The sequence below is a fragment of the Bufo bufo genome, chromosome 3, assembly GCF_905171765.1.
Source record: "Bufo bufo chromosome 3, aBufBuf1.1, whole genome shotgun sequence".
NCBI lineage: Eukaryota > Metazoa > Chordata > Amphibia > Anura > Bufonidae > Bufo > Bufo bufo.
In genome coordinates, this window is record NC_053391.1 from 511,049,512 (window position 1) to 511,076,517 (window position 27,006).

Sequence of the window (27,006 nt, forward strand, 5' to 3'; positions counted from 1 at the left end):
ATAACAGCAGTATCTAAAGCTTGTATTGGACTATCACAATTGCAGCAAAGGCCGCAACTGTAGTATCGAGCACAAAATGGGTGTTTTTTTTAAAACAGAATATAACAGCAGTATGTAATGCTTGTATTTGACTGTCACAAATGCAGTAAAGGACGCAAATGTAGTATCTAACACAAAATGGGTGTTTTTTTTAAATCAGAATATAACAGCAGTATCTAAAGCTTGTATTGGACTATCACATTGCAGCAAAGGGCCGCAACTGTAGTATCGAGCACAAAATGGGTGTATTTTTAAAACCAGAATCTAACAGCAGTATTTAACGCTTGTATTGGACTATCACAAATGTAGCAAAGGCAGCAAAGGTACTTTATGGAAAAAAATATATTATTTTCTCACCCACAGTTAAACAGATGGATTTACAGATTTTATTTTAGAATTGCAGTGCAGGGCCGCAAAGTTACTTTCTGGCCAAAAAAAATTGTTTTTTTTCACCCACAATGTCCCCAGTTGTATTCACTGATTATATTTTACTATTAGGATTTGGCAGCACAGGCTGCAAAGGAACTTTATAGAAAAAAGGTATGATTTTTTCACCCACAAATGAAACATATGGATTTAACTGATTTTCTTTCTCTATCACAAATTCAGTGCATGCCGCAAAGGTACTTTATGGCCAAAAAAAAGTGTTTTCTTGACCCACAGTGTCCCAGTTGTATTCACTGATTATATTTCACTATCAGATTTGCAGCACAGGCTGCAAAGGTACTTTATGGAAAAAAAATATATAATTTTTTTCACCCACCGTGAAACAGATGGATTTACTGATTATATTTCACTATCAAATTTGCAGTGCAGGCCGCAAAGTTACTTTATGGAAAAAAATATATGATTTTTACACCCACAATTAAACAGATTTATTTAACTGATTTTCTATCACAAATGCAGTGCAGGGCGCTAATGTAATTTTTAGCAAAAAAATTATAATTTGTCCCCACAGAATCTAACAGATGGATTACTTGGATTGTACTGTACTTTACAGAAAATTATAAGGTTTATTATACTCACAAATAGAATCATGATAAAAGTGTATGTATACATAAGCTTTTATCAAAATTCTGTTTGTGAGTATATTAAACCTTTTTATAATTCACGGAGGAAGCCAGTGCTTCACTATGGTTGTGATTCCTTGATTACCTACAGGAACATGGAGTAAAGGAGAGACACCTATCTGTGGAGCTTGTTGGTCCTTCCCATGCCAGAAATTTGCTCTGTACTGGAAAAAGAGGAAGCTCAGAGGAGTGAGAAGCAGCGCAGTATTCTTACATAACGATTTATCAGACCTTGTACGTATGTAGTTGAACAGCAGCTTTGCTTTGGTAAACGTTCATCCAGGGCCGTTTCTAGGGGCAGGCGGGACAGGCGGCCGCCCGGGGCGCTGTCAGAAGGGGGGCGCCAGCAGGGGCGCCCTCTTGTCGTTTCTCTGCCGTGCGCCCTGGCTCCCTCCCTCTGACATCTTGCCTCGGGTTGCCACCCGTACGGGATTGACCCGAACAGTCCGGGTTTGTAATCCTGTGCCCGGGTTCAAGACTTTCTCAGACCCGGGCACAGCGATCTCTTTACTCTCCCGACTTCTGTAGCAGGTAGCTGGTGGTGACGTCTAATTATGCAGCCAGCCCTGCGGTCCGGCACTCAGCAGCCTGAAGACATCATAAGAAGACTCCTCCTCCCAGCCTGCTCCTGATCAGAGGAGCCGACATGGCAGTAACAACTGCTGGTCACTGCCCCCCTTCCCCATGGCTAGCTGGTGCCCTGTTAACCCTTACCCTCTTATTTACACAGCTGCTGGTGTAAATGATGCAGCTATGTAGTCTGGATCGGGGTCGGAGGGGGAGGGTTGTCAGGAGAGGCAGTGTTACTAGCTGCAGGACTGCCCTTCCACTGCATGATGGAGCCCCAGGAATCCTGCATAAAAGTGAGTGCACATGTGATGTGTACTATGTGCCTGTATGTAGTAACATGTGTGATGTGTACTAGGTGCCTGTATGTAGTAACATGTGTGATGTGTACTATGTGTCTGTATGTAATAACATGTGTGATGTGTACTATGTGTCTGTATGTAATAACATGTGTGATGTGCAGTATGTGTCTGTATGTAATAAGATGTGTGATGTGTACTATGTGCCTGTATGTAGTAACATGTGTGATGTGCAGTATGTGTCTGTATGTAATAAGATGTGTGATGTGTACTATGTGTCTGTATGTAATAACATGTGTGATGTGCAGTATGTGTCTGTATGTAATAACATGTGTGATGTGTACTAGGTGTCTGTATGTAATAAGATGTGTGATGTGCAGTATGTGCATGTAAGTATTTTCTTTTAATTCCTGGAGAACCCCTATTAAACACCATGCTGGCTCCAGGATGAATGTTCCTAGTTTTATTTTAGTTGCAGCCTATGGAGAGTATCCCCAGCGTCTGGTAACTTGTAGGCCATAGTGATGTCCAGTACAAAGCATTAATTACAATGGGGGGGCCACTGTGGGAGACATGAAAGTGGGGGCCACTGTCACTGTGGGGGACATTACGTTTAATAAGGATCACTATAGACATTATTTAGAATGGAGGCTGCTGTGGGTGTCATTACTCATTATAACTGTATAATGTCTGATAGGCCTAGTCCCTGAGCTGAGTTATATTACCCTGCCCTGTATATAATGTACCCATCCCTGATACCCCTTATTTTATATTACCCCGCTGGAGTAATATAACTAAGGGGTATCAGGGTACATTATTATACAAGGCAGGGTAATATTCAGGACTAGGCCTATCAGACATTATACAGTTATAATGACACCCACAGCAGCCTGCATTCTAAATAATGTCCATAGTGATTCCTTATTAAAAATAATGTCCCCCCACAGGCAGGCTCTGCGGGCGGCGGCGCTCACTCACTGTACGTCACGCGCTGCGTGACGTACAGTAGTGAGGTGAGCACCGCCGCCCGCAGAGCCTGCCTGTTACCGCCCGCCCGGAGCAGTGCTGAGAAAGAAGCCTGCTGTGAGTGAGAGCCTGAGTCTGTGGGACAGTGGGTCACTGGGTGCGTCACTGTGACCGTCTGTGCAATGTGGTTACACATTTTTTACAATGGGGAGACACTTATTTCATCGAGCAGTTTTGAGGGGCGGGGGGGGGGGGAGTTTTTTTGACACTCGCCCTGAGAGAAATTTTAGCTAGAAACTGCACTGCGTTCATCAGAAACAATCTTCAAACTTTGTCTTGGTTTCCAGCAGGTTTTGGCATTAACAGTGGCAGGTAATCTCCCCTCTGCTATGTCTGTTGCTCTCTGGCTCTGCTGTGCTAACAGGATAGCTATAGAACTTAGCTTTAGCTGCAGGCTGCAATCTCCTTCTTGTGGTCTGTCTCTAAATTGTCCAAGGAACTTTACTCCTGGTCTCTGAGGCTTCAAATTGTGGCCTCCTTATCCAGCAGAGCTGAAGGTGCTCTAGCTGGCCTGGACAGTGCTCGACCAACAAGGACGAGCTCCTGCTGCACACCCTTCCTTGGCAGGGGGTAAACTACAATGATCACCAACTATAAAAACTCCTCCCTCTCTTGGAGAGAGCTAGAATGGAAAGAAGGTTCCATTCTAGATAAAATAGCTCTGCCATTGTTGCCTCCATCTGCTAGTGAACCAGACATATTACACTTAAACAGTCACATATCAAGAAATAGATATACACATCTTGCAGGACCTGGAAATTAATACACAGGATGACACGTGGTTAATGGTAGGAGACAGTATTGAGGCGCAAAGGTGGTAACGGCACTCTGGGGCATTACAGAAGTTAAAGAGTCAGAACAGGAAGTAGAATACATGGAGCAACTGTGAGATTGTGGAAAAGCTCTGCCTGCATAATGCCTAGATTGTATTGGAGCTGTCATTTGACATTCCGGGCACTAGAGGCCACTATTTTGCAGCTACAGTTAGCACACCCTGGGATCTGCCTATGCAAAGCAGATGATGACTCATGCAAGCTGCTTCTGAAAACCAGGAAGTCTTAGCTAATCTGACATGGTGGAAGGATTGTGCTGTGAGTGACTGAATCCGATTCCATCCTGGCTTGCGGATGTCCGGCAGTGAATGGACACTCAAAGGAAGGAGAGTAGCTGTTGCCCCCTTACTGGATCCAGCCCTTTGAAAGAGAAGTTGTCCCAGGAAGACCAGTTCCAGTGTGTGGACAGAAAGCCTTATCTTCAAGCAAGGCCGCACGGTTGCTGAGAGCTTGGTTGCCATCCCGGGTAAGCGGCATCCTAGGGCCCAGAACGGACGCAGGTCAGTACACCCGTTTACTCCTTGCTTTGTACTAGTGGCGCCTGAAGCAACAGAGACTAAGCCTAGGCCTGAAACTAGATAGATAGGGTTGTGTGATTGCCAGGTTGTACAGAACTGTTCTGCGGCGCAGTATTGACTTTGCAGGCTCTGCTGTGTCCGCCATCGGCTAGGTTTGTCCTGTTCTGCGGCACAGTATTGACTTTGCAGGCTCTGCTGTGTCCGCCATCAGCTAGGCCTGTCCAGTGGGCTGGGACAGTGACTGTGGGCCCGGGGTATTGCATTTTCTGTGCATGTTTGTATTGTTGCGATTATACTTGTGTTTCTGTTCTTGCATATTAAGCTGGTGTCAGTGTCGCTTTCCTTGACTGTGACTTCGCTGTATCCTGGGAGACCACCGCGGTACATGGGCTTACACAACTTCAAAAACTGTATGCCACCTTTTTTTTTTTTTAGAAAACTAATTACATAGAATATTCACATATAAAAGCACTTTTCTAAAAAAAAGGGATTATTCATAGCTGACAACCCCTTTAACCCCTTAATGCAGAACGCCATACATGCAAAGCGGGATGATCGGGCGATGGTAGCCGGGCCCCTGCTGTATCCGCCGGCGCTGACCGCGACATAGAAGTGGTTTGTGGCGAGTGAAGCATGCGTGACGAGACAGCCCGATGCCATGCAGAAGCTGCCCAATGCCCTACACGGCATCGGGACCTGCCTTCTACGGGTGCCGAGGAGATCCATCCTCAGGCACGGTCTCCTAGGCAACCTATTTGTGTACTACTCACTGTAGTACACGAACAGGCAATGCATTACAATACAGATGTATTGTAATGCATTGCAGAGGGGATCAGACCCCCAAAAGTTGAAGTCCCAGAGTGGGACAGAAATAAAGTTAAAAATAAAAGTTAAAAAAAGTGTTTTGAATAAAAAAAAGTTTCAAGTAGAAAAAAACTCCCCTTTCCCCTGATTTTATAATAATAAAAAAAAAAGAAATGCACATATTAGGTATCGCCGCGTCCGTAACGACTGGCTCAATAAATATATCACATGATCCATCCCGTCTGATAGCCACCATAAAAAATAAATAATAAAAACTGTGTTAAAAAATAATTTTTTCACCTTACATCACTAAAAGTGCAATACCAAGCGATAAAAAATGCGTATGCCCCCAAAAATAGTACCAATCTAACCGTCACCGCATCCCACAAAAAATGATCCTCTACATAGGACAATCGGCCAAAAAATAAAAAAACTATTGCTCTCAGTCTACAGAGACACTAAAATATAGTTTCAAAAATGCTTTTATTGTGTTAAATGTAAAAAAATATAATATACATATTAGATATCGCCGCGTCCGTATAAACCTGCTCTATAAAAATACCACATGACCCAACCCCTCAGGTGAACACCGTAAAAAAAAAAAAAAACTTACATCACAAAAAGTGTAATAGCAAGCGATAAAAAAGTAATACGCACCCCAAAATTGTACCAATCAAACCGTCATCTCATCCCCAAAAAAATGATACCCTACCTAAGAGAATCGCCCAAAAAATAAAACTTATAAGCCTTCTAACATCCCCAAAAAATAAAATGTCAGTCACAAAATAATCCAAACATGAAGTAGACATATGGGGAATGTAAAGTAATAACAATTTTAGGAGGTATCCCTATCTGTTTTAAAAGCAGAGAAATTGAAATTTGGAAAGTTGCGAATTTTCCTAAATTTTTGGTAAATTTGGTATTTTTTTATAAATAAAAATGAAATATTTTTATTCAAATCTACCACTGTCATATAGTAAAATATGCGACGAGAAAACAATCTCAGAATGGCTTGGATAAGTAAAAGCGTTTTAAAGTTATCACCACATAAAGGGACACGTCAGATTTGCAAAAATCTGTCTGGTCCTTAAGGTGAAAAATGGCCCGGTCCTTAAGGGATTAAAGAGTTTTATAGCAAGTACTAAGTTATATTATATTGTATAGTTTGAATACACTCATGGACCAAAAAAAAATACCACACTAAGAAGGAATTGAATGGAACTTTTTTATATGTGTGACTGTAATGATATATGTATGTAATCTCATTATACCATCAGTACCATAATAAAGCCAGTGTTCTCGAGATCAACCCATCAATAATATCTAAAAGGTTTTGAATCAAAGAAGTAGTTCCTAGTGGCAAGTGATTGGCTCCAAAGGCAGCTTTAAATGTGTATTTTTTTTCTCCTAAATATTTAGGGTCCATTATAGTATTAAATCTTGGGCCCACCGGAGGATTCTTTGGTGGACCACTTGGACCCTGAATAAAGCATAAAAATATGGGGTTATTAAAGGACTTATCCAATCCTATAACTTGACCCGAACTTGACCCCGAACTCCATTAAAGTCAATAGGGACCCGAACTTTGAAGCACTAAAATGGCTCTCAAAAAGTCATGGAAAGGGCTAGAGGGCTGCAAAAGACAGCAAAATGTGGTTAAGAGCATGGCAAGTGCTCTGCAAACAAATGTGGATAGTGAAATGACTTAAAATAACATAAAATACATAAAAATAAAAATTATAATCTTGATGTAGGAGGAGGAGGTCCATATGGAGTAGGAGGTTGAGGAGGCGGTGGATGTAGCGGTGTAGGTGGAAGCGGCGGTGGAGGAGGAAGAGGTAGCCAACACTGGTTTTTGTTTTTGTTTTTTATTTAATTTTATTTTTTTATTAATTTTTTGTTCAAATTTGAGTAGACCCCAAAATATTGGTAAATATAAAAAATAAAACAAAGAGAAAGTGTACTGGAGTACAACAATGGCTGGGTGAGGCCAGTATACATGTCTTTTCTGCACAAGGTACGAACAAGTCCTGTGGGATCCCTGCCTGGTTCATTTTAATGAACGTGAGCTTGTCCACATTGGCTGTGGACAGGCAGCTGTGCTTTTGTGATTACCCCTTCCTGCCATGCTAAACAAACGTTCAGACAATACACTGGCTGCAGGGCAGGCCCGCATCTCCAAGGCATAAAGGGCAAGGTCAGGCCACGTTCCCAATTTGGAGACTCAGAAGTTGAAGGGGGCAGACCCATCAGTCAGTACGTGTAGGCGTGTGCGCACGTCCCTGTGACGTCCACGATCCAATTGGAAATTTTCTCTATCAACTTTTGATTTTCTTTTATGCGCCTACAATGGGGATCACGGGTAACAGGGAATAAGGGTTCCATGCCGGAGAGGAGCCTGAGAAAGGGATACCACATCCAAGGGAGGGTCAATGGGCTGAAATCTGATCGGGTGGAAATGTGGGCCAAGTTAATAAAGTGGAAGAATCGAAGGAAAGGAGGGGGGTGCACGGCAATTACCCACTCCCGACTCAGGGAGGTAGTGATGATAAATAACAATACACGACTCTTAAGATGCCCTGTTATTGGAATGAGTAATAAAAAATTACAGGGAATGTCACTACAGTATTTTGGATGAGGAAACGTTATACAGGAGAGGCCCTGCTGCCGCTTTGTTTGACTCTAGATAACTTCTGCCTGATGGCACGTCACCGTGACGTCCACGATTAAATTGGATATCTTCCCTATCAACTTTCGATGTTCTTTTATGCGCCTATCATGGTGATCACGTGTAATGCGAAATCAGGGTTCCATGCCAGAGAGGGAGCCTGAGAATACCACATCCAAGGGAGGTCAATGGCTGAAATCTGATCGGGTGGAAATGTGGGACAAGTTATTAAATTAAATTCAGCACATGCGCCAGGCAAGGGATGTGCGTCAAACCGGCTAGGCCTAGAGCTTCTATGAGATTTCGCCCATTATCGCACACCACCAGGCCATGCTTGGGGCTCAATGGCACCAACCTCTCATCGGTCTGTTGTTCCATGCCGGTCCACAGCTCCTGCTCGATGTAGGGTTTTTCCCCCAAACAGATAGGGCTTCAAACTGCCTGCTGTCGTTTTCCCCTGCTGTGTCTGAAGTTGGTGGTGAAGGTGTTACGCTGACCGGATGAGGAGGCGGTAGAGGATGAGGAAGCGGAGTAGGAGGAGAAAGCAACAGGCGGCAAAGAGAAATGCCCTGCAATCCTCGGTGGTGGAAGGACATGCGCCAAACTGCTATCCACCTCAGGCCCAGCCGCCACTGCATTTACACAGTGTGCTGTTAGGGAGATATAATGTCCCTGACCGTGCTTACAGGTCCACGTATCTGTAGTTAGGTGGACCTTGCCACAGATGGTGTTGCGCAGTGCACACCTGATTTTGTCCCCCACTTGGTTGTGTGGGGAAGGGATGGCTCGCCTGGAAAAGTAGTGGTGGCTGGGCACAATGTACTGTGGGACAGCCACCGCCATAAGGTTTTTAAAACTCTCCATCTCGCTCCAGTGTTTTGGAGATAACAGCTGAACGCTTCCATGGGATATTGTGGAGATGCTTGGTGACCGAGGTGGTGGCGTTGCTGGCACATCCTCTGTTTGTGGAGTGGCAGGTGCCACTGTCATTCCAGAGGGGGATGAAGAGGCCGAGACTGCAACAGAAGAGGAAGCAGGAGGAGCCAGAGACCTTTCTTTGTTTTTGAGGTGTCTACTCCACTACAGCTCGTGCTTTGCACTTAGATGCCTGGTCATGCAGGTTGTGCTCAGGTTTAGAATGTTTATGCCTTGGCTTCAAGCTCTGATTGCACAGCGTGGCAAACCCTTGTGTCTTGTCGTCAGCACATTGTCTGAAGAACTGCCACGCCAGGGAACTCCTTGGAGCTAGCTTTGGTGTGCTCAGTCCCTTGCTGCGGTGGGTAGTAGCAGGCATACCTGTCTAGAGGACGGCCGCTCTGGCTTTTGCACCCTGCTCCCTCCTTTGCTCTGCTGGTGGCTCTGTGGACCACCGCCTCTTCCTCTGAACTACACAGGTCACTCGCATGACCTGATTCCATGTTGGATCGAGGACCTCATGCGTCCACCACATCATCTTCCACCCAGTCTTCACCCTGCCCTCCTTGTCGGTCTGCACACTGCAGAAAGTCCACAGCAGTTGGGCACCTGTGTTTCGTCATCATCCGAGACGTGCTGCTGTGGTCCTCCCATGTACTCATCCTGAAACATATGTGGTTGGGTATCGGTGCACTCAATCTCTTCCACTTCTGGGCAGGGCTATGTGGCTGGCCCTGGAAACCCTGATAGCAGAGTCATCAAAAAGCAGAGAGACTGCTGCATTACTTGGGGCTCAGACCTGCTTGGCTGATTTGCAAGTGGTGAGGGTGAAATACTGATTGCCATGGGCCTGCAGGTGCCAACTCTGATCGTTCAGCAGGGGACTGGGTGGGGAGACAAAGTGAAGGAACTGGAGGCATTGTCAGCCACCCAATATACTATCGCCTGTACTTGTTCTGGCCTCACCATTTGTAGAGCGGCGTTAGGCCTACCAAATATCGCCCGAAGGTTCTGTCGCCTACTTGCACCCAAGGAAGGAGTTCACTTGTGCGGTAGCTGGCACAGATCGACCACGTCCTCTCCCTGGCAACAGGGAGCTCCACCAACACCAGAAACACCAAGAACAGGGCCACGTCCCTTATTTAACGCTCTCCTCATTCTTTGCGTTCATCCACCAAACTAACAGATGGTTTATGTCAGGTGACTATGTAACCGCCAATAGTCAACAATTAAGTTCACTGACAGTAAGGCAGGGCTGGTGTCATGATGAGGAAAAATTTCTTGAGGTCACACAACAGTGTGACAGACGAATTTGATACAATTACTTCATGGTCACAAAAATGAGAATTGTCAACCAACAATGTCAACAGCAGTAATAATTGGTTTTATTGGACTGTCAGAAATGCAGCGCAGGTCCGCTAATGTACTATCTAGCACAAAAGTGAGTTTTTTTCAACCGACAATGTAACAGTAGTATTTAAATGGTTTTATTGCACGGTCAGAAATGCAGAGCAGGCGGCAAAGGTACTTATGGAAAAAAAATGATGATTTTTTTCACCCACAGTGAAACAGATGGACTTACTGATTATATTTCACTATCAGATTCGCAGTGCAGGCCGCAAAGGTACTTTAAAGGCCCAAAAAAGGTGTTTTTGTCACCCACAATGTCCCAAGTGTTCACTGCATCTTATAAAGGGGAAAAGTACAGCACACTGGCTTAGGGGCCCGGTACGTAACTACGACCGGTGTGACCCCTATAGTTACGCCAGTGCTTTTACCCCTTTATTACCCTACACCACCAGTTATGTTACCATTTAACCCATCAATATCCTAGATCACTCTTTCACCTCTTTCATACCCTAGAGTCTAGACCACAATTTTGTTGCCATTAACCCCTTCATTACTCTGCTAGGATTCTTATTTTCACTGTCTGGGTAAGTGATGGACAGAAAAATAATCAAACGTTCTAAATTGTGGATGATATGGCAGCACATTCATTTTAATGGGTGCCATGTAATGCACCAGTGCAAGGGAAATGAATATTAATTAGCCACTTCTCAAAGCAGTAACAGCAGAGTATTAGATTAACGATTTGCATTATAAGTTTGTGTATCTGTAATGTATATGCCGGGGGCTGCAATGCATGGAGGCCTTCACTTGTTTATATTTATTCCAAGCGATATACATAGTAAAATTGTTTAAATATATACATTTTAAGTGTACCTGTACATAAAAGAAACTTTTGATATGTTAGAGTGACATGTCAAAGATTTTTTTATCAGTGGTGGTCTGAGTACTGAGACCCCTCTGATCTGATCAAGGATAAGAAAGCATTTAGACAAAGTTCTGTCTCCTCACTGCTGGAGATGAACTGCAAATGGGGTCATAGACTTTCTATTGAACCCATCTTCAGCAGTAAGGAGTAGGGATGAGTGGACCCGCACCGCCACGTTCAGGACCGTACCGGACATTTGGGTGTCCGTGTACCCAACCAGGATTTTGGCGCCAAAGTCCGTGTCCGGGTTCGTGTTTGTAATTTAAATAAAGCTTGTTGAAAGGCTGCAGTGCAGCCAATCAACGAGCGGTTAAGCTGTGGCCACTTAAAAGCCATCACAGTCATGCCTAGTATTAGCATGGCTGTGATTGGCCAGATCATCATGTGACCATGCATGCATAAATGCTGGATCACATGATGTGCCACCATTTTGCTCTAACTATTGTAGGGACAGGACGCTGCTGCAGGCAGGGAGAGTGTTTAGGCCTTTATTATTTAAAAAAAAGTGTGCTGGTGACCTGTAGGCTTTATTGATCGGTGCAATACAGCTCCGTTGCACCAGTGAGACAGAAATACCATACTTAATCGTGCTGTTCAATCTGAGGGTGACCTGTTGGCATTTTATTCGGTGCAATGCTGCTCATTTACACCAGTGACAGGGAGATATAATAGTTAATCAGTCTGTTAATTGTGTGGGTGAGAAATACCTATTTTTTTGGTGAAAAAACCTTTACTTGCCACTATCACAGGGATATATAATAGTTATTCAGCCGGTTAATTTGGTCGGTGTGACCTACCTATTATTTTTATTTTTTTGTGCTAAACACCTCCTTTGCATCTGTGACACAGATATACAATTGTTCGTCTGTTAGGCAATTTTGTGGGTGACTGTAACAAAATGAGGAGGGAATCAACTAGGGGACGTGGCCGTGGTTGTGGTGCTGGTGTGGGTGGTGGAGCTCCTGCTGCAGGGAGAGGACGTTGTTGATCTGTTCCATCTACGAGCCCAAATGAAACACCTTCCTCTGGTGCACGCAGGCAAAAGGACATTAATGCTACATTTTGTAGGCCCGAATACCCCTCTAATAATGGTGAGGCCAGAATAAGTGCAGGCAGTAGTAGATTGGATGAGTGCCTCCAGTTCCTTCACATTGTCTTCCACCCGGTCCACTGCTGAAAGCGCAGAGTTGGCATCGGTGGCCCAATCTGATAGGCGATTGAACCAAACTGGACTAGAAACATATTTTGGGAAATTCACTATCTCTAGTACTCACCCATTTGTACTTACTTTATTGTGTGACAATATTGAATCACAGTAAAAATTTGGCATAAAAGTAAACAAAAAAATACCCTTTGATGTCAATGCATTTGTTATAAGGACTCTGAGACAACACCCTGATCTCCTCATTGAGAAGCAGTACAGCCTCAAAGCTGTGGCGTCAAAGGCATTTAATTCAGTACCATGCTCTTTACTTACAAGGGGCAAGAACCCTGAAAGAGATGTCCATATGGTAAGTAACCAATATGCAAAATAAACCAGAAATAAAGGTGGTAAGCGCCGCTGACTCTTTCTAGACCAGTAATGTCCATTGGTCATATAAACTGTGTGTAGCTCAGTCATATTCAAGTCAAGTAAAGGGATCTGGACAACAATATCAAGCACACCCACCATACAATGTACACCACTGTCCTCAGTATGCTGTGAGGGGGCCACAAATATAAATAATATTTATAAATAAATAAATAAAAACACACTTCTTTATCATACATGAAACAGAACAAGCATTGTAGCATTTGCACTACATATTCATGATTTACAATGTAGTTTATAATTTTTTCATTCATTTCTTATCTTTATTACATGAAAGTCCTCAAATTTGAAAAAAAATTACTAAATTAAAACAGTGAAGTTCTGTTTAAGTTTAATAAAAGAAAATTCAGCATGTTTCAGAAACAATGTTACCTAAGTAACTTAAGTGCACTGGGTGTATAAAGCACACAGTTCAAGTCTCAGCAAAGCTCCCAGCTGCCTTCTTCTTCTGTTCAGAAGACTTTGTGATGCTCTGTACTTGATCTTAACTTGTTTGAGGTTTCTGCTGCTATTTATTTGCCTCCTTGTTGTGCACCATTTGTTGATAAACTTGACATTGTGGTGCTGAGGTTGAAGAGTGGGTTAGTAGTTTCGAAACTACATTGGATGAGCTGCAGTGCTCTGTCCTGGGTATTGCTCTTTACCTTCCTCTGACTTCTCTGCAATCTTTACTGTAGAAGAGGGCAAGCACTCTTCTTTGGTCTGTGCATGCATAGTATCCAGCTACTGTATACTGGGTCATCACATGCACCTTGCACACAGCACAGAGCACCATCCCCAAAAGGGACATTACTGGTGATGTGCTGTCAACAGGGCATGATTTAGAATCCTGGAAGACCTGGACCAGTAGACAAAATGTCATCAATACTGGATCACAACAGAGCTTCCAGGGTTCCTGAGAGCTCGGAACAGGGAACGATTTTGTGAAGTAAGTTAATAACTTAGTCCGTGGTTCTCCAGTTGTCACCTATAAAGAAATGCTCCGAGACAAATAAAAATCATGCATTTGTAAAGTCCAGTCTGAAAACTTATGTCTTTGCACCATAGTGCAGCAATGTGAAAAATTAATGTCTGCTCTGAGAGCCATACGGTATAATTCCATTATTGAAATCTCTAAGAGATATCAATTTCAAAAATAAGAAGATCTAGGGGCTTGAAAAAGAGCCAGAGTGGATTGTGAGGGGGACATGTAATAAACCAGGAGTTCATACAATGCACCCTGGAGTCTTTCACATCCTGATCTTAAATCTCCAGGAGTCATGATAACTTATATGGCATATATGTATAACATGGTGGTCTCAGATGTTAATACCTCCCTAAAACATGGTCCCTTCACAAATTTGACATTCTGGCCTCATTTTCCAATCTATCTTCTGTCCATCCAGATCACGCAGGACACAGGTTGTCTTATCGCCCTATAGCTTTCAGCTCAGCGAGTGTCTCGCTATAAATCTGGCGGTCGGAATTGATCTGCATCATCTTGGAGCTCATAATTCTGATGTATGACAGGCATCGGTCCCAAAAGGCCGTCCTTGAGCCCACCAGGAATGGTGTTTCTGGATACCCATTCTCATTGCCGGTGTAGCAGTGGGTGATGAAGTAGCAGGTCAGGACCGACACTTGAAGCTGTTCTACGCTGTCTGCCTCTGGGGAGATGAGGTCCCGGCATAGCATATAGAGGAAGACCACGCTGCCTGAGCTCAGGAAACTTACGGGTTGGTAACCCATAATAAGGAGATAGTTGTCGATATTTTTTAGCCATCCTATAAGCTGTGTAGGGGAAAGATCAAGCTTATAGCACCTCCGACGTAGAAAGAGTCCGAGGCACCTCAGGAGCTCACTGGACGGGGTGTAGAGCACAACACGCCTCTGAGATGATTGTGCAGGGTCAATCAGACGCCGCTTGGCTGGTAAGTCGGGGCAGCAGTGGTGTCTCTTCCTGGACTTCTTAAGTGCATTGTCCGCCATTGTTTTATGGTATTTCTCACTCCCTTTAAAGACAAAAATCCATTATATATATATATATATATATACAACTCTCACAAGCCAATACATTAGAGACATTGAAAAACCATGTAAGGCTCTAGTCACATAGCACATGCAGCGCTGTTCTCCCTCATAAAATTATAAGACCATGATTGGACATGATGGACCCCCAAGTCAGTGAGGTCTGTTGGACTCCAGTGGTTTCCATCATGGAAAGCACTTGTACGGATGTAGCAGGGTTAACACTCATGCTTTATGAGACATGTTATCTAAATGCGTTAAGCAATTGCTTTTCAGGGGCTTTTGTTTCAAGATAACGAGATGAGTTAAGAAATTTGAGTTAAGAGTTTGAGTGTTACCTCTCCTACATCTGTATGTGATTCATGTTTTCTGGCATAAATTAAAGGATTAATCAATTCTGGACATTCATGGCATTTCCATAAGATATCCCATAAATGGTGATAGGTCCAGGTTTCACTACTAGGAGCTGCAACTTCTTGAAGAACAAGGCCCCATCTTGCAGCCACAGTGAATGGAGAGGTGGCCACAGACACTGAGCTCTCTCCATACAGTTCTATAAGAGTTCTCAGAGCTAAAAGTGCTTAACTCTTTTCAGAACTCCCATAGAAATGGATGGAGAGAGCTGCAAATGCGTGGCCACCTATCAGACACTCAATGCTGTATGGTTTTCAGACACACTGCAAAAGTAAGTGGCACAAGTGTCACCTAAGGGTATATTCACACATAGCAGTGGATTTTCAATTAGAGCCGAGGGAAAACATCATTAAAAAGAACACAAGGTTTTTCCATGTTTTTTCGAGATAATCGACTTCATGTTTCTGACAGGTGAAACACATTTATTTATTTATTTATTTATTGCATAGCCAAATATCACATTGCAAAACCACAGCAAATTACAGTAAAACTGCGGTTCTGCCAATGCGACTTTAACTGCACATCCATTGCTATGTGTGAAAACATCCTGAGTGTTTACTTCCAGGGAATAAAACCCTTCTGGTCATGTGACACATACACATATATGATAGAGCCGTGGGCCCAACACATGTCCGGCACAGATTTTTATCCACTGGAAATAAACAATGAGGTTTCTATTGAATGACACCATGCAGAGATCTTAAAAAGTGCAAGGAATTAATTATTCCAAAAGTATATTGAAACATTTAAACCCAACTTTACCAAGAGTAAATGTAAACCAGTTAGTTCTAGAACCGCTTATAAAACAATTGCGAGTGGTCTTGTTGTCATGGTAACACCAGCTTTCCTACATAGTCAAATGGAGATGGTTTTTAAATTGATAATTTTTAATGATATTTAAAGGGGTTGGCCACTATATAAGTACTTTCCACTATATAGTGGGAGGTAGGGTAAAAAAGAGTTTCCTAATATACTTTATCCCAAAAATCCGAATGGTAATGTTTTTATAATGAGCCCCGCCCCCTCAGCCCTGCTCTGCGTGCAGCCAGTTCGTCCATGGCTTTATTCTAACTGCACATGCGCTGCTTCGCCTAATAAGAGCAGCACATGCCCAGTCTGCCCCTGCCACTGGCACGCTCCCTGTTTCGACTCTGTCAGAGTTCGGAGCGGGAAGAAAAGAAAGAGCACTTCGGGGATCAGACGCGCTCTTGGCCACGGACATTTTACTTTTATGCAACAAGTTAGTTGCCAACAGTTAAATGCACAGGATTTGTCTGATTGTCCAAGAGTCGGCCAAAATTCAAGCTGTCCAAAAATGTTAGCCACCGCTAGGGGGAGCTACTGCATACATACTTATATTGCTCACTTTAAGATCAATAGGAGCTGTCTACATATGCATACTGTGACGTTGGCATTCAGGACATGAACTTACAGGGTAGTGACCTATAGGGGGCACTAGAGAGGTGGGTTTCTTGCTTCTAGAGGAGAACCATTTTGCATAGAAAACTAAACCCAATGGAGGAAATGAACATTATTTTTTGTTTTCTGGTGTTCAAAAGTAATTTGTGACTTTTTCCAATTTTATGCTCCCAAAGATTTTGTATTTGTGCCGGAACCTGAGTAATTACAGCACAAACCTGCATCAGCTCATAACCGGCACGGCTTTGCTTTCTGCCGCATGATGAAATGATGTCAGAAAGATGCGCCAAATTTATAAAAAGACATGCCTGTTAATATCTGTGGCACTCCTCACTACAGCACATTACATATTAATAGTAGTGTATGAGACAAGGGTCTTAATAACTTTCCCCCAGTATCTGATTAGATATATTACGCTATATTACACTTATTATACTTTACCGTTTCAGCTCCGGAGATCTGTTTCCAGAGATATCGCTGTAATCGCACGGTAGGTAAATGTTCACTTCACTTGTAATGTTTGACGTGTGAGGAAAAGCTGCTTGTAATTCACATATGTTCTAGGTGTCCGTGTTCTAGAACCAAATACACAACAATAGAACAGTCTGGTTGCTATGACAACATCACCTCTCATAGTTACTGCAGTAGTTTTTTTTTTCTTAAAGTTTTTTTAATTGGAAATCTTTTTAACCCCTCCAGGATATGGCTTACTTTGGTCGCAATAATGTTAATACTTTTGCACAATAAATTCACTTAAAAAAAAAAAACATATTCTGAGAGCCTTAAGTTTTTGGACCAAGTTGAGCGGACACCTGGATGTTCTGGTTCGACAGGTTTGGCCGAACTTCACAAAAAAGGTCAAGTTCGGGTCCCGAACTTGACCCCGAACCCGAACCCTATTGAAGTCAATGGGGACCTGAACTTTTGAGCACTAAAATGGCTGTAAAAATGTCATGGAAAGGGCTAGAGAGCTGCAAATGCCAGCAAAATGTGGTTAAGAGCATAGTAAGTGCGCTGCAAACAAAAGTGAATAGGGAAATGACTTTAAATAACATAAAATACGTAAAAATAAAAAATAATAATCTTGATCTAGGAGGACGAGGTCCATATGGAGTAGGAGGTTGAGGAGGCGGTGGATGTGGCGGAGGTAGCCTACACAGTATTTTGGTTTTAAATGTATTTTTATTTTTTTAAATTAGGGTACACCCTAAAACATTGGGAAATATAACCTGTGATAACCCCCTCCAGTCGTGCTAGACACATGTTTAGACAATACACTGGCTGCAGGGCAGGCCAGCACCTCCAAGGCATAAAGGGCAAGCTCAGGCCATGTGCCCAATTTGGAGACCCAGAAGTTGAAGGGGGCAGACCCATCATTCAGTACGTTTAGGCGTGTGCACACATACTGCTCCACCATGTTGGTAAAATGTTGCCTCCTGCTAAGACGTTCCATATCAGCTGATGGGGCTTGTTGTTGTGGTGTGCTGAAAAGCTCTTCCACATTTCAGCCATGCTAACCCTGCCTTCTGAGGTGCTGGCAGTGCCCCAGCTGCGTTGGCGACCTTTTCCTCTTCCTCTCCCTTCGCCTTGTGCTTCCACTGTGCCCCCGCTGTCAGGTGGGAATGCCACCAGCAGCGCGTCTACCAGCACGCGCTTGTACTCGCGGATCTTACGATCACGCTCCAGTGAGGGATTTAAGGACAGTACATTGTCCTTGTAACGGGGATCCAGCAGCGTGGCCACCCAGTAATCAGCACAAGTTAGAATGTGGGCAACTCGGCGGTCATTGCGGAGACACTGCAGCATGTAATCGCTCATGTGTGCCAGGCTGCCCAGAGGCAACGAAAAGCTGTCCTCTGTGGGAGGTGTATCGTCTGTGTCCTCTGTATCCCCCCATCCACACACCAGTGATTGCCATGAGCTGGTCTGGGTGCGACCCTGCTGTGAACATCTCCTCCTCCTCCATCTCCTCCTCCTCCACCTCGTCATCCTCCAGAACTGTGCCCTGGCTGGACAATTGTGTACCTGGAGTTTGTGGGTGCAGGGACCCACCTCGGAGCCACTTGTGATGACTGGCCGGAACCCTACAAAATGACCCTCTTCTCCTCCTGTGCCACATCCTCTTCCATCATCGCCAGCAGGATTTTTTCAAGAAGGCATAGAAGTGGGATAGTAATGCTGAGAATGGCGCTATCGGCACTGGCCATGTTGGTGGAGTACTCGAAACAGCGCAACAAGGAACACAGGTCTCTCATGGAGGCCCAGTCATTGGTGGTGAAGTGGTGCTGTTCCGCAGAGTGACTCATCCGTTCGTGCTGCAGCTGAAACTCCACTATCGCCTGCTGCTGCTCGCACAGTCTGGCCAGCATGTGCAAGGTGGAGTTCCACCTTGTGGGCATGTCGCATATGAGGCGGTGAGCGGGAAGGCCAAAGTTACGCTGCAGCGCTGACAGGCGAGCAGCAGCAGGGTGAGAACGCCGAAAGTGCGCATGGACAGCCCGCACTTTATGCAGCAGCTCTGACATATTGGGGTAATTTTTAAGGAATCTCTGCACCACCAAATTCAGCACATGCGCCAGGCAAGGGATGTGCGTCAAACTGGCTAGTCCCAGAGCTGCTACGAGATTTCGCCCATTATCACACACCACCAGGCCGGGCTTGAGGCTCACTGGCACCAACCACTCATCGGTCTGTTGTTCAAGGCCCGTGCACAGCTCCTGCGCGTTGTGGGGTTTGTCCCCGAAACAGATAAGTTTTAAAACTGCCCTCTGTCGTTTACCCCTGGCTGTGCTGAAGTTGGTGGTGAAGGTGTCACGCTGACTGGATGAGGAGGCGGTAGAGAATGAGGAAGCGGAGTAGGAGGAGGAAGCAACAGGAGGCAAACTGAAGCGCCCTGCAATCCTCGGTGGTGGAAGGACATGCGCCAAACTGCTATCCGCCTCAGGCCCAGCCGCCACTGCATTTGCCCAGTGTGCTGTTTGGGAGATATAACTTCCCTGACCGTGCTTACCGGTCCACGTATCCGTAGATAGGTGGACCTTGCCACAGATGGCATTGTGCAGTGCACACCTGATTTTGTCCCCAACTTGGTTGTACAGGGAAGGGATGGCTCCCCTGAAAAAGTAGTGGTGGCTGGGCACGATGTACTGTGGGACAGCCACCGCCATAAGACCTTTAAAACTCTCAGTGTCCACCAGACGGAATGACAGCATTTCTAAGGCCAGTAATTTAGAAATGCTGGCATTCAGGGCTAGGGATCGCAGGTGGGTAGGGGGGTACTTCCTCTTCCGCTACAGTGTTTGGGAGATGGAGAGCTGAACGCTTCTGTGGGACATTGTGGAAATGCTTGGTGACCTTGGTGTGGTGTTGCTGGCAGATCCTCTGTTTGGAGTGGTGGCAGGTGGCAGTGTCACTCCAGAGGTGGATGAAGAGGCCGAGACTGCAGCAGAAGTGGAAGCAGGAGGAGCCAGAGACCTTTCTTGGTTTTTGAGGTGTCTACTCCACTGCAGCTCGTGCTTTGCACTTAGATGCCTGGTCATGCAGGTAATTAGAGGGGCAAAGGTTTAAAAGTAATATCAGGAAGTATTACTTTACTGAGAGAGTAGTGGATGCATGGAAAAGCCTTCCTGCAGAAGTGGTAGCTGCAAATACAGTGGAGGAGTTTAAGCATGCATGGGATAGGCATAAGGCCATCCTTCATATAAGATAGGGCCAGGGGCTATCCATAGTATTTAGTATATTGGGCAGACTGGATGGGCCAAATGGTTCTTATCTGCCGACACATTCTATGTTTCTATGTTTCTATGTTGTGCTCAGGTTGAGAAAGTTTATGCCTCGCTTCAGTCTCTGATTGCACAGCGTGCAACCACTCGTGTCTTGTTGTCAGCACATTGTCTGAAGACTGCCACGCCAAGGAACTCCTTGGAGCTGGCTTTGGTGTACTCGGTCCTTGCTGCGGTGGGCAGTAGCAGGCGTACTGTCTAGGTGACGGCCGCTCTGCTTTTGCACCCTCTTCTGCTGTGCTGGTGGCTCTGTGCGACCACTGTCTCTTCCTCCGAACTCTATAGGTCACGCGCATGACCTTGATTCCATGTGGGGTTGAGGACCTCATCGTCCTTCACATCATCTTCCACCCAGTCTTCACCCCTGCCCTCCTTGTCAGTCTGCACACTTTCGAAAGCCCCAGCAGTTGGCACCTGTGTTTCGTCATCATCCGAGACGTGCTGCGATGGTCCTCCCATGTACTCATCTTGAAACATAAGTGGTTGGGCATCGGTCACTCAATCTCTTCCACTTCTGGGGCAAGACTAGGTGGATGGCCCTGTGAAACCCTTCTAACAGAGTCATCAAAAAGCAGAAGAAACTGCTGCATGACTTGGAGCTCAGACTGCTTGGCTGATTTGCAAGGGGGTGAGGTGAAAGATTGATGGACATCGGCTGCAGGTGCCAACTCTGATCTTTCAGCAGGAGATTGGGTGGGAGACAATGACTGAACTGGAGGCACTGTCAGCCACCCAATCTACTATCGCCTGTACTTGTTCTGGCCTCACCATTCATAGAGCCGCATTAGGCCCATCCAAATACCGCTGCAGGTTCGCCTACTCACACCTGAGGAAGGGGTTTCACTTGTGCGTGTAGCTGGCACAGATCGACCACATCCTCTCCCTGCAACTGGAGCTCCACTAGCAGCACCACGACCTGGACCACGTCCCTTATTTGACGCTCTCCTCATATTTCTCAAATTTAGGATCTTGCTCTAAATGGGTATTTAATTAATATCAGAATAGAACGACAGTATGTAAAGGTTGTATCTCACGCGTACAGATGTTGACTAGGCCAAAATTAAATTTTTTTGCCCAAAAAGGGTGTTTTATTAATAGAAGAATATAACCACAGTATCTAAAGTGTGTATCTCACACGTACTGATCCAGACTAGGCCGCAAATAAAGTTTTTTGCCCAAAATGGTTGTTTTTTAAATAACTGAATAGAACCACACTATCTAAAGTCTGTATCTCACAATGACATATGCAGCAAAGGCTGCTAAATTAAGTTTATGGTCCAAAATGGTTGTTTATTTAATAACAGAATATGACAGCAGTATATAAACCTTGAATTTCACACGTTCTGATGCAGCAAGGGCTGTAAAATTGTGTATTTTGCCAAAAAAGGGTGTTTTATCAATAGAAGAATATAACCACAGTATTTAAAGTGTGTATCTCACACGTACAGATACAGATTAGGCCGCAATTAAAGTTTTATGTATCTCACAATGACATATGCAGCAAAGGCTGCAAAATTCCTTTTTTTTTTGCCCAAAATGGGTGTTTGTTTAATAACAGAATATGACAGCAGTATATAACCCTTGAATTTTACACGGGCTGATGCAGCAAGGGCTGTAAAATAGTGTACTTTTCACAAAAAGGGTGTTTTTAAAAACCCAGATAATTATAGCTGTATTTCTGGCTTAAATTGCACACTGACTAATCCTGCAAAGGCACAATATGTTGGATATTGACGAAAATGTTAGTTTTTTCTCAAAGCCAGAAAATTATTTAATATTTTAAAACTTGTTTTTAACAATCACAGATGCAGCAAAGGCTGCAATATTAAGTATTTTGCAAAAAAAAGGGTGTTTTTTTAATAACAGAATATTAAAGCTGTATATAACGATTGAATTTCACACGTGCAGATGCAGCAAGGGCTGTAAAATAGTGTATTTTGACAAAAAAGATTGTTTTTAAAAACCCAGATGTGGTGCATTGCCAAAAAAGGGTGTTTTTTTTAAAACCAGATTATTAGTGCAGTATTTCAAGCTTGGATTTGAATGTCACAAAAGCACAGATGCAGTGGTGGTGCACTGAGCTTGCATAAAATGGCCGCCGCCCAACTAACTAACAGAAAGTAATTTTTTTCTGTCACTGGGCTCAGGGCAGGGTAAAAAGATTGTGCACTGCACCCACACAACTATATCTATGTAGATCGCTGAGTTCAATTGGAGTTCTGATAACAGATTCTGTCCTATTCTCTCCCTGAAATCACCAGCAGCATCCTCTCCCTACACTAAGCACAGCAGAGTGACGTGCAGCGCTACGTGAATCCAGCTTATATAGAGCCTGGGTTACATGCTGCACTGGCCAATCACAGCCATGCCATTATTAGGCATGGCTGTGATGGCTTCTAAAGTCACACAGTTAAATGCTTGTTGATTGGCTGCTCTGCAGCCTTTCAAAAAGCGCCAAGAAATCGCCGAACAACGGTCAGGGGTACAAAAATCCTAAAATTCGGTACGAACCATAACTTTACAGTTCAGGTTCGCTCAACCCTATTTTTGGTCTTTTGGAGGCTGAGGTCTGTACGAGGCTTGGTTTTCTCAGGACAAGCTGTGGTATTTAATGGTGCCATTACGGATACATATGAGTTTGTGATCACTTTTTGCTGCATTGCACCTATCCTGTGGATATGATATCAGTGTTTCTTATGGGAATATCCATAAGGACAAAGCTGTGCCATTTTATGTCACTCCTAAAATAGGAAAGCTGTGGACTGAGTAATGATAGTGATGGTCTAACCTTGTACACACATAGAGCCCATGCACACATCATTTTCTAATAGAAGTCTCTACCATAACACTGGATGCATCAGATATCGTAGTAAAAATGAAATAAAAGCAAAATACATCCAACCACTATATAGCAAATAAAGGGTCTCTCATCTGTCAATGATGTCCTAACAATAGTAGATAATAGAGCAGGACACAGAAGCTTTCAGAAATGCTTCATATATATCTAATGGCAGAATAAATACATGATCCATCATCACAGTTCAATATACAATCGGTGATGGCGTCAAGCAATGTTCACCTATAGGTGTTCAGAAACCAAGTAATCCATATAGTCCATAGAAGGTTGGAAAGCACATGGAGACGCTGCTGGTGCCGGCATGGGTTATGTTGGTAACATTTCAGAGAGAGACTGAGGTCCGAGTGCTCTCCAGCCACCTATGGACTATATGGAGTATTTCTGTAAGGCCCATAGCAGTGAATGGAGAGCACGGTGTACTCTTCTGTCAGCGGCCTATCTCCTGCATGAAAATCTGCAGCATGTTGGTGGTGTGAACACTTGTTACCAGATGTATAGCTGACTGCTTAAAAGGAAAATTCTGTCAGAAAGGGGTATTTTTTTAACTCAGTATTCATAGAAAATATTTTTTTAGTCTTTAGCTCTTTTTCTTTCAACAGTACTATATCATTGAAAATTGTATGCAAAATATTGTCCTTCTGTAACATTCAGCACTGAAAGGTAAAACCCTTACATAGATTGGTAGTTTATTGTCAATGGCGGATTATAATAAAGGGCATTCGGGTCGGCAGCCCCGGGCCCGGCATCGCTGGGGGGCCAACGCTGACCCGAACGCCCACATACTGCGGCGGGGCATGGGAGCGCACCTGGACATAGGTGAGTAATGCTGGGCTATATTCTGTATTAGTTTAGGAGGTCAGGTCTGGGTTCCGTCTGCTGTTATGTTTCAAACACTGGTGGCTACCGAAAACATCTGACTGGTGGGGAATTCCAGATCAATATATAAAAGATGGAAAACTCATTTGTGGTTGGAATCCCGCATAAACTGCTTCGTAAGTATTACTGAAAAAAGCATTCCACCCTACTATCCAAATCAAACATTACCACTTGTCCCATTCATATCCCACCTTATCTCTTACCTTACCACTATACTTATCCTGGCACTAACCCATCTGTTGCAGACATTTTTGCGACTGTAAATGAGCCCCATTCATATGAGTGGAGTTGTTTTGGTAGCAAGCTCATGGATTTCTTTAAGCTTTATTCAGATAAATAGAACTGATTTAGGCCCCTTGCAGACGAGCGTGTCCGGATAGGATCCGGATGCGTTACGGGTGCGTTGCGGCAAATCCGCGCGAGTAGGTACCCAAATGCAGTCAGTTTTGACTGCGATTGCGTTCCGTTGTTCAGTTTTTATCGCACGGGTGCAATGCGTTTTGCAAGCGCAAAAACTGAATGTGGTACCCAGACCCGAACTTCTTTATTGAAGTTCAGGTTTGGGTTCAAGGTTGTGTAGATTGTATTATTTCCCCTTATAACATAGTTTATAAGGGAAAATAATAGCATTCTGAATACAGAAATGCATAGTACAGTAGGGCTGGAGGGGTTAAAAAAATAATAATAATAATTTAACTCACCTTAATTCACTTGTTCGCGCAGCCGGCATCTCTTCTGTCTTCTTCTTTGAGGAATAGGACCTTCGATGACGTCACTGTGCTCATCACATGGTCCATCACATGATATTTTACCATGGTGATGGATCATGTGACGGACCATGTGATGAGCGTAGTGACGTCACCACAGGTCCTTTTCCTGTGCACAGCAAAGATGAAGACAGAAGAGAAGCCAGGCTGCGCGAGCAAGTGGATTAAGGTGAGTTAAATTAGTTTTATTTATTTTTTAACCCCTCCAGCCCTATTGTACTAAGCATTCTCTATTAAGAATGCTATTATTTTCCCTTATAACCACACCGCATCTGCACTTGCTTGTGGATGCTTGCGATTTTCACGCAGCCCCATTCACTTCTATGGGGCCTGTGTTGCGTGAAAAACGCACAATATAACAATATAGAACATGCTGCGATTTTCAGGCAACGCACAAGTGATGCATGAAAATCACCGCTCATGTGCACAGTCCCATAGAAAGGAATGGGTCCGGATTCAGTGCGGGTGCAATACGTTCACCTCACGCATTGCACCCGTGCGGAATAATCGCCCGTGTGAAAGGGGCCTTACAGTTGCATAATCTGCGATTATCCCTTACAGGGATACTCCTTGAGTATATTTTCAATTATGGTGACCTTTATAGAGATACCCCACAGACACTAACTTACATTGGGTTGAGTTTTCAAGGCTGCTGATGCTGGATGAAAATAGTGTAAGTATATATTATGAGTATTTGTTAAATGCACATTAGCATTCATATAGTTTCATCAGGCTTGGAAAGGCCCACAGGTGAATCCCCCGGTAGACCCCTGGGCAAGGTGGGCCCCTAGTCCTCTACCTTCTGCACAAGTGTCATAGGGCATATTTAAATTACTGCATTAAATATAGATAGGCAGCGTACAGCATCTCAACCAGTCTAAGTTCATATATGAAACTGGGTACATTATGGGTAGATAACTACCCAGTTTATTAATATAGATGCATTGGGTGGCTGAGACGACTTGAAGGTACAAAGGCAGGCCAGCCATTATCCTCTTTTATCAGGGACCTGTCTTCTCAAAGTCACTGCAGGGGACCCCATAATCGATCATCTTCTAGCGCTTGCCATTTGATGAGCAGGTAATATTTGCATGTAGCTAGCTTCACAGTGGTCCTCCAGAATGAATTTTACTGCTGAGATCAAGGCACCCCATTCCGACTCTGAGCTTCATAATGTATGTGACATGACTGCAAAGTTACTTTACAACAACTAGGATTTTGATGTTGAACTATATCCCCATGTCTGAATAAACTTGACAGATTGATGAGTTCCTATCATTTTATATTCGTCCATCAACTACATAGCACTTAATGGCATTGCTGTCAAATTTTGAAGATGTTTACTTTGATGATTTATTGCATAATAGGAGCAATGTTCTCCTTATGATAAATTGTGATAGATTTTGATACCTGCCATAAGTTGTTCTCTTTATCTCTTCCAAGGTTACATCCATCCTTTACATTTTAGATGTAAAAGTGCCATATCAGATCTCATCAAAGGTAAGCAGGAAAACCTTTCTCAAAGCAGCTCTGACACACAGCCATACTACAGCAACATGAAGAAAAGGGATGGTAGATGTTATTAACTGCTCTATTCTGGCCCAGTGGTCTTTAGACCTTATTATAATGTAAAATGATAACATTTCACATGTAAATATAAAATACATACATTGATAATAGATGTTAATACTAAATTGGATACAGTTTTTGCTGTACCAGTAATTTGCGAAATAATTATTAAAAATATAGAACTATTTCAAGTTGCATGACAATTATAAAAAAAAATACACAAAAAATTAGATGGCAAATGTCAAGGAACATTATGATCAGGCAGCTGGACATATAAGTCAACACTAGAGGTCTCTAGAAACAGATTATTTCATCTTTTTCCATGGGGTGATTGAGAGAGATAACTGTCGGATGAACAAGTGTTCGCCAGACAAGCATCTCATGTGTGGCCAGCTTAAGACAATCAGATGCAGAAGGAGCCTCTTCTCACTGTTCTACAACTACATTACCCTCCAACAGAATTATTCCCTACATCCTTGGCCATCTACCAGATAAAAAAGATCAGAAAGAAATTAACACCTGTGTTTTCTGCAAAGCTGCAGAAACCTAGAAGACTAACAGACACTGGGGGCAATTTAAGCTCCTATTAACATATCTATTGGTGTAGCTACAGGGGTGACAGCAGTTGTAGTTTACATAGGGCTCTTAAGCCAACCCACTGATCCCCCCAATCAATGATCTGGCAGAATACTCGTGAATTGTTCTGCCAG